An 8,865-nucleotide genomic window follows, 5' to 3' on the forward strand; every position below is an offset into this window, starting at 1 on the left:
TTTGGACAGTCAATTGCTTACTGGAAGTAGTACAAGTGGGCTTACGACTTCCCCTCTGGGATGACCATCGACTCCCAGCAGCAACAACAGCAGCGCCAGCAGCAGTAGGCGTTACACGCAAGGATGCATCGGAGGAATCCCAGGCAGGAGAGGACTCGTCAGAATTACCAGTGACATGGCCTGCAGGACTATTGGCATTCCTGGGGAAGGAGGAAATTGACACTGAGGGAGTTGGTGGGGTGGTTTGCGTGAGCTTGGTTACAAGAGGAAGGGATTTACTGGTCAGTGGACTGCTTCCGCTGTCGCCCAAAGTTTTTGAACTTGTCACTGACTTATTATGAATGCGCTGCAGGTGACGTATAAGGGAGGATGTTCCGAGGTGGTTAACGTCCTTACCCCTACTTATTACAGCTTGACAAAGGCAACACACGGCTTGACACCTGTTGTCCGCTTTTCTGTTGAAATACCTCCACACTGAAGAGCTGATTTTTTTTGGTATTTTCACCAGGCATGTCAATGGCCATATTCCTCCCACGGACAACAGGTGTCTCCCCGGGTGCCTGACTTAAACAAACCACCTCACCATCAGAATCCTCCTGGTCAATTTCCTCCCCAGCGCCAGCAACACCCATATCCTCCTCATCCTGGTGTACTTCAACACTGACATCTTCAATCTGACTATCAGGAACTGGACTGCGGGTGCTCCTTCCAGCACTTGCAGGGGGCGTGCAAATGGTGGAAGGCGCATGCTCTTCACGTCCAGTGTTGGGAAGGTCAGGCATCGCAACCGACACAATTGGACTCTCCTTGTGGATTTGGGATTTCGAAGAACGCACAGTTCTTTGCGGTGCTTTTGCCAGCTTGAGTCTTTTTAGTTTTCTAGCGAGAGGCTGAGTGCTTCCATCCTCATGTGAAGCTGAACCACTAGCCATGAACATAGGCCAGGGCCTCAGCCGTTCCTTGCCACTCCGTGTGGTAAATGGCATATTGGCAAGTTTACGCTTCTCCGACGACAATTTTATTTTAGGTTTTGGAGTCCTTTTTTTACTGATATTTGGTGTTTTGGATTTGACATGCTCTGTACTATGACATTGGGCATCGGCCTTGGCAGACGACGTTGCTGGCATTTCATCGTCTCGGCCATGACTAGTGGCAGCAGCTTCAGCACGAGGTGGAAGTGGATCTTGATCTTTCCCTAATTTTGGAACCTCAACATTTTTGTTCTCCATATTTTAATAGGCACAACTAAAAGGCACCTCAGGTAAACAATGGAGATGGATGGATACTAGTATACTTATGGATGGACTGCCGAGTGCCGACACAGAGGTAGCTACAGCCGTGGACTACCGTACTGTGTCTGCTGCTAATATAGACTGGATGATAATGAGATGAAATCAATATATATATATGTATGTATATATAATATCACTGGTACTGCAGCCGGACAGGTAGATAATATATTTATTAGGTAATGATGACTGATGACGGACCTGCTGGACACTGTCAGCTCAGCAGCACCGCAGACTGCTACAGTAAGCTACTATACTATAGTAGTATGTACAAAGAAGAAAGAAAAAAAAAACCACGGGTAGGTGGTATACAATTATGGATGGACTGCCGAGTGCCGACACAGAGGTAGCTACAGCCGTGGACTAACGTACTGTGTCTGCTGCTAATATAGACTGGATGATTGATAATGAGATGAAATCAATATATATATATGTATGTATATATAATATCACTAGTACTGCAGCCGGACAGGTAGATAATATATTTATTAGGTAATGATGACTGATGACGGACCTGCTGGACACTGTCAGCTCAGCAGCACCGCAGACTGCTACAGTAAGCTACTATACTATACTAGTAGTATGTACAAAGAAGAAAGAAAAAAAAAAACCACGGGTAGGTGGTATACAATTATGGATGGACTGCCGAGTGCCGACACAGAGGTAGCTACAGCCGTGGACTACCGTACTGTGTCTGCTGCTAATATAGACTGGATGATTGATAATGAGATGAAATCAATATATATATATGTATGTATATATAATATCACTAGTACTGCAGCCGGACAGGTAGATAATATATTTATTAGGTAATGATGACTGATGACGGACCTGCTGGACACTGTCAGCTCAGCAGCACCGCAGACTGCTACAGTAAGCTACTATACTATAGTAGTATGTACAAAGAAGAAAGAAAAAAAAAAAAACCACGGGTAGGTGGTATACAATTATGGATGGACTGCCGAGTGCCAACACAGAGGTAGCTACAGCCGTGGACTACCGTACTGTGTCTGCTGCTAATATAGACTGGATGATTGATAATGAGATGAAATCAATATATATATATGTATGTATATATAATATCACTAGTACTGCAGCCGGACAGGTAGATAATATATTTATTAGGTAATGATGACTGATGACGGACCTGCTGGACACTGTCAGCTCAGCAGCACCGCAGACTGCTACAGTAAGCTACTATACTATACTAGTAGTATGTACAAAGAAGAAAGAAGAAAAAAAAACCACGGGTAGGTGGTATACAATTATGGATGGACTGCCGAGTGCCGACACAGAGGTAGCTACAGCCGTGGACTAACGTACTGTGTCTGCTGCTAATATAGACTGGATGATTGATAATGAGATGAAATCAATATATATATATGTATGTATATATAATATCACTAGTACTGCAGCCGGACAGGTAGATAATATATTTATTAGGTAATGATGACTGATGACGGACCTGCTGGACACTGTCAGCTCAGCAGCACCGCAGACTGCTACAGTAAGCTACTATACTATAGTAGTATGTACAAAGAAGGAAAAAAAAAAACCACGGGTAGGTGGTATACAATTATGGATGGACTGCCGAGTGCCGACACAGAGGTAGCTACAGCCGTGGACTAACGTACTGTGTCTGCTGCTAATATAGACTGGATGATTGATAATGAGATGAAATCAATATATATATATATGTATGTATATATAATATCACTAGTACTGCAGCCGGACAGGTAGATAATATATTTATTAGGTAATGATGACTGATGACGGACCTGCTGGACACTGTCAGCTCAGCAGCACCGCAGACTGCTACAGTAAGCTACTATACTCTATAGTAGTATGTACAAAGAAGAAAGGAAAAAAAAAACCACGGGTAGGTGGTATACAATTATGGATGGACTGCCGAGTGCCGACACAGAGGTAGCTACAGCCGTGGACTAACGTACTGTGTCTGCTGCTAATATAGAGTCTAGACTGGATGATAAATTATTGATAATGAGATGAAATCAATATAATATCACTAGTACTGCAGCCGGACAGGTACTATATATATTTATTATGTAATGACTGATGACGGACCTGCTGGACACTGTCAGGTCAGCACAGCACCGCAGACTGCTACAGTAAGCTACTATAGTAGTATGTATAAAGAAGAATGAAAAAAAAAAACCACGGGTAGGTGGTATACAATATTATATATATATATATATATATATATATATATATATTATATACAATTATATATATATATATATATATTAAACTGGTGGTGATTGATTATTAAACTGGTGGTCACTTCAGGTCACGTTGCAACTTGCAACTAGTACTCCGAGGCCTAAGCAGACAATCACAAAATATATTATTATACTGGTGGTCAGTGTGGTCACAACAATGGCAGTGTGGCACTGACTCTGGCAGCAAAAGTGTGCACTGTACGTTATATGTACTCCTGAGTCCTGCCCTCAGACTCTAACTGCTCCCCACTGTCAGTGTCTCCCCCACAAGTCAGATAATACACTTACAGTCACACTATCTATTATCTAATCTAGTATAAAATATCACTTCAGCAGCAAGTAGTATAGTAGTATACAGTATAGTAGTACTCCTCCTAATAATGCTCCCCAAAATACTGTGTCTCTCTCTTCTCTAAACGGAGAGGACGCCAGCCACGTCCTCTCCCTATGACTCTCAATGCACGTGTGAAAATGGCGGCGACGCGCGGCTCCTTATATAGAATCCGAGTCTCGCGATAGAATCCGAGCCTCGCGAGAATCCGACAGCGTGATGATGACGTTCGGGCGCGCTCGGGTTAGCCGAGCAAGGCGGGAAGATCCGAGCCTGCTCGGACCCGTGTAAAAAACCTGAAGTTCGGGCGGGTTCGGATTCAGAGGAACCGAACCCGCTCATCTCTAAGTAACACCCCTTGTTATATACTCAGGAACCAGGAGACATAACAGCGTGATAGTGATGAGAAATACACTGTGTGTATATAACAGAAGAGATACACTGACAGTAACACCCCTTATTATATACTCAGGAACCAGGAGACATAACAGCGTGATAGTGATGAGATATACACTGTGTGTATATAACAGAAGAGATACACTGACAGTAACACCCCTTGTTATATACTCAGGAACCAGGAGACATAACAGCGTGATAGTGATGAGAAATACACTGTGTATATATAACAGGAGAGATACACTGACAGTAACACCCCTTGTTATATACTCAGGAACCAGGAGACATAACAGCGTGATAGTGATGAGATATACACTGTGTGTATATAACAGAAGAGATACACTGACAGTAACACCCCATGTTATATACTCAGGAACCAGGAGACATAACTGTGATAGTGATGAGATATACACTGTGTGTATATAACAGGAGAGATACACTGACAGTAACACCCCTTGTTATATACTCAGGAACCAGGAGACATAACAGCGTGATAGTGATGAGAAATACATTGTGTGTATATAACAGAAGAGATACACTGACAGTAACATCCCTTGTTATATACTCAGGAACCAGGAGACATAACAGCGTGATAGTGATGAGAAATACACTGTGTGTATATAACAGGAGAGATACACTGACAGTAACACCCCTTGTTATATACTCAGGAACCAGGAGACATAACAGCGTGATAGTGATGAGAAATACACTGTGTGTATATAACAGGAGAGATACACTGACAGTAACACCCCTTGTTATATACTCAGGAACCAGGAGACATAACAGCGTGATAGTGATGAGATATACACTGTGTGTATATAACAGGAGAGATATACTGACAGTAACACCCCTTGTTATATACTCAGGAACCAGGAGACATAACAGCGTGATAGTGATGAGAAATACACTGTGTGTATATAACAGGAGAGATACACTGACAGTAACACCCCTTGTTATATACTCAGGAACCAGGAGACATAGCAGCGTGATAGTGATGAGATATACACTGTGTGTATATAACAGGAGAGATACACTGACAGTAACACCCCTTGTTATATACTCAGGAACCTGGAGACATAACAGCGTGATAGTGATGAGAAATACACTGTGTGTATATAACAGGAGAGATACACTGACAGTAACACCCCTTGTTATATACTCAGGAACCTGGAGACATAACAGCGTGATAGTGATGAGAAATACACTGTGTGTATATAACAGGAGAGATACACTGACAGTAACACCCCTTGTTATATACTCAGGAACCAGGAGACATAACAGCGTGATAGTGATGAGATATACACTGTGTGTATATAACAGGAGAGATATACTGACAGTAACATCCGTTGTTATATACTCAGGAACCAGGAGACATAACAGCGTGATAGTGATGAGATACACACTGTGTGTATATAACAGAAGAGATATACTGACAGTAACACCCCTTGTTATATACTCAGGAACCAGGAGACATAACAGTGTGATAGTGATGAGATATACACTGTGTGTATATAACAGGAGAGATATACTGACAGTAACACCCCTTGTTATATACTCAGGAACCAGGAGACATAACAGCGTGATAGTGATGAGATATACACTGTGTGTATATAACAGGAGAGATACACTGACAGTAACAGCCCTTGTTATATACTCAGGAACCAGGAGACATAACAGCGTGATAGTGATGAGAAATACACTGTGTGTATATAACAGAAGAGATACACTGACAGTAACACCCCTTGTTATATACTCAGGAACCAGGAGACATAACAGCGTGATAGTGATGAGAAATACACTGAGGGCGGGTTGTACTAAAGGAAAAATGCGGTAAAACCCCCGAAAATGGGGGTTTTATCGCATTTTCAAATTTACTAAGACCCTACCTCCGGTATTTCGCCGTCCAGGGTATCGCCATCTTTGGATGGTGATACCCTATAGAAGCCTATGGGCTTCTTATCGCCGACCGCCGCAACCCACCGCCCCCACCGCAGACGCTGACCCCCCCTCCCCCCCAGCATACCTTCCTCCTGGCAGCCCTGGTACCGGAAGGTAATCTCCTCCTCCCCCTAACAACGCAGCCGGAGGTCCTTCCGGCTGCAGGGGGGAGGAGGAGGCACCGGCTGCAGCCTACTGCTTCTTCCCGGCGTCTAGGCAGTGCGGAGACCCCTGGGAGGTGACGGAGACTTCCCGCAGACCACCTCACAGTTATCGCTGGGGGCCTCCTTTACCGCATTGTGATATTGATCGCATATGTTAGTACATATGCGATCAACATCGCTGTGGTAACCGGCGAGGGGCGGCGATGTATCTTGTGTATATAACAGGAGAGATACACTGACAGTAACACCCCTTGTTATATACTCAGGAACCAGGAGACATAACAGCGTGATAGTGATGAGATATACACTGTGTGTATATAACAGAAGAGATATACTGACAGTAACACCCCTTGTTATATACTCAGGAACCAGGAGACATAACAGCGTGATAGTGATGAGATATACACTGTGTGTATATAACAGAAGAGATACACTGACAGTAACACCCCTTGTTATATACTCAGGAACCAGGAGACATAACAGCGTGATAGTGATGAGATATACACTGTGTGTATATAACAGAAGAGATACACTGACAGTAACACCCCTTGTTATATACTCAGGAACCAGGAGACATAACAGCGTGATAGTGATGAGATATACACTGTGTGTATATAACAGAAGAGATACACTGACAGTAACACCCCTTGTTATATACTCAGGAACCAGGAGACATAACAGCGTGATAGTGATGAGAAATACACTGTGTGTATATAACAGGAGAGATACACTGACAGTAACACCCCTTGTTATATACTCAGAAACCAGGAGATGAATATAGTTCCGGTTCTGGTGTATGTCTATGTGGGGGGGGGGATTACCGGTGGTGGTGTACGTATGCAGGTGGGGGAGGAAGGGTGGGTTTGCCGGACATGGGTGTATGTCTGCGGGGGGAGGAGAGGGGGGTTGTTGCCGGACGCTGGTGTATACTGCACAGGGGTTCAGGGAGGGTGAGAATGTGCTGGCTGCCACTCTATATACTGGGGTGGTAGGTGGGGGTGGTGGTGGTGAGGGGGGGGGGGTGCCAGCCACTTACTGTATGTGTGTTGGGAAAGGGGGGGATTTGGATGTGCTGACGGATACTGTGTGCTGGGGTGGGTGTGAGGGGCCCTGCTGTGAGCTCCCCATTCTGTGCCTATATATTTAGTGGCTTAATGTACCCGCACAGGGTAAACGCAGGGTTTCTGGAGGGGGTATATTAATATTTGATATCAGAGTGATGGTCGCCAGCTCATGAAGGACGCATAGTTAGCATGTAACACGCTATAGTCTGCCCCATACACAGAGCAGTTATGTACTATCGTATATCAGACATATGCAGCCGATGATCACGGTAAGCCGCTGACTCTCTGGTGTGATGACTGAGCGCTCAGATCCGCAGACACACGGTGGTATCGGGATTCACGCGTGGGTTAATCCCCGCTATTGAATACGCCCCATTGTCTAGATAGGTAAGTCTTTGTTTCTCACTCCTTCTTGGGCACAAATAAATTGTTACTTCATTCAGTCCTGTCTGAGAGCCGCTATTTCATGGACGGGAATTACCGTTTCTATATTAGGCAAAAAAGAAAAATGATAGGAAAACATAAATCTATTTCCTGATGCAGATTTCAGAGCCGGTGTAAAAGTAGGGACACGGGTAGATCAAGGGGCTCCGGAATCCAATCACAGCGCAGTGTACAGTAAATAAAATATAAATGAATACACCTCCGGTCCGTGTTTCCAGGATTTTATTTATCAAATAGAGATTAAAAAAAAACAACAACATAGAAATAAAAAAATTTTAATCAAACATCAATATTTTTTTCAATCTTAATTTCTGATTTTCTGGCTGATAAAAGTCGCCGCCTATTGCAGATATAACCGCAGAACACACCCATGGCCGTTCTCCTGGAAATGGGAATCACGTAGTGTCCGAGAAGCTCTCTCCAGCGCTGCAGCAGAAACTTCCACATATGTGCTGCATGGTGGGCTGCATTGCTGTCGCCAGGGGTTAAAGTGAGCCGGAACGGGGCGGAACTGCGTTCCGTCAGTTCCACTTGGAGACGGAACGCAGTTCCGCCTCCGGCCCACCTAACCCGAGGTGTCCCCGGTGCCGCACAGGGAGATGACGGGCGCCCGCTGAGGTTGTGTTACCAGCGGGCGCCCGTCTCCCTCTCTACACCGAAAGCCGGAGGCAGGAGCTCAGTACTGAGCTCTGGCTTCTGGAGCTGTCACTGTGCGGCGTGCGCTATGGGAGAGACATCGGTCATGACGTCTCTCTCATGGTGCTGAGGAGCGGACGCCAAGAGAGGAGGACTGCTTCCGTCTGGAAGCGGGTGCGGGGTTCGGTGAGTATGGTGGGTTTTTTGTTTTCTTTTTTAGTGCAGCGGTGCATCTACTGGGGGAACATTACTACTGAGGGGGTATCTACTGGGGGCAAACTTCGGGGGGACATTACTACTGGGGGGGCAACTACAAGGGACATTATTACTGGGGGCATTACTACTGGGGGCAAACTACTGGGG

Source organism: Pseudophryne corroboree, chromosome 4, assembly GCF_028390025.1.
Source record: "Pseudophryne corroboree isolate aPseCor3 chromosome 4, aPseCor3.hap2, whole genome shotgun sequence".
Taxonomy (NCBI): Eukaryota; Metazoa; Chordata; class Amphibia; order Anura; family Myobatrachidae; genus Pseudophryne; species Pseudophryne corroboree.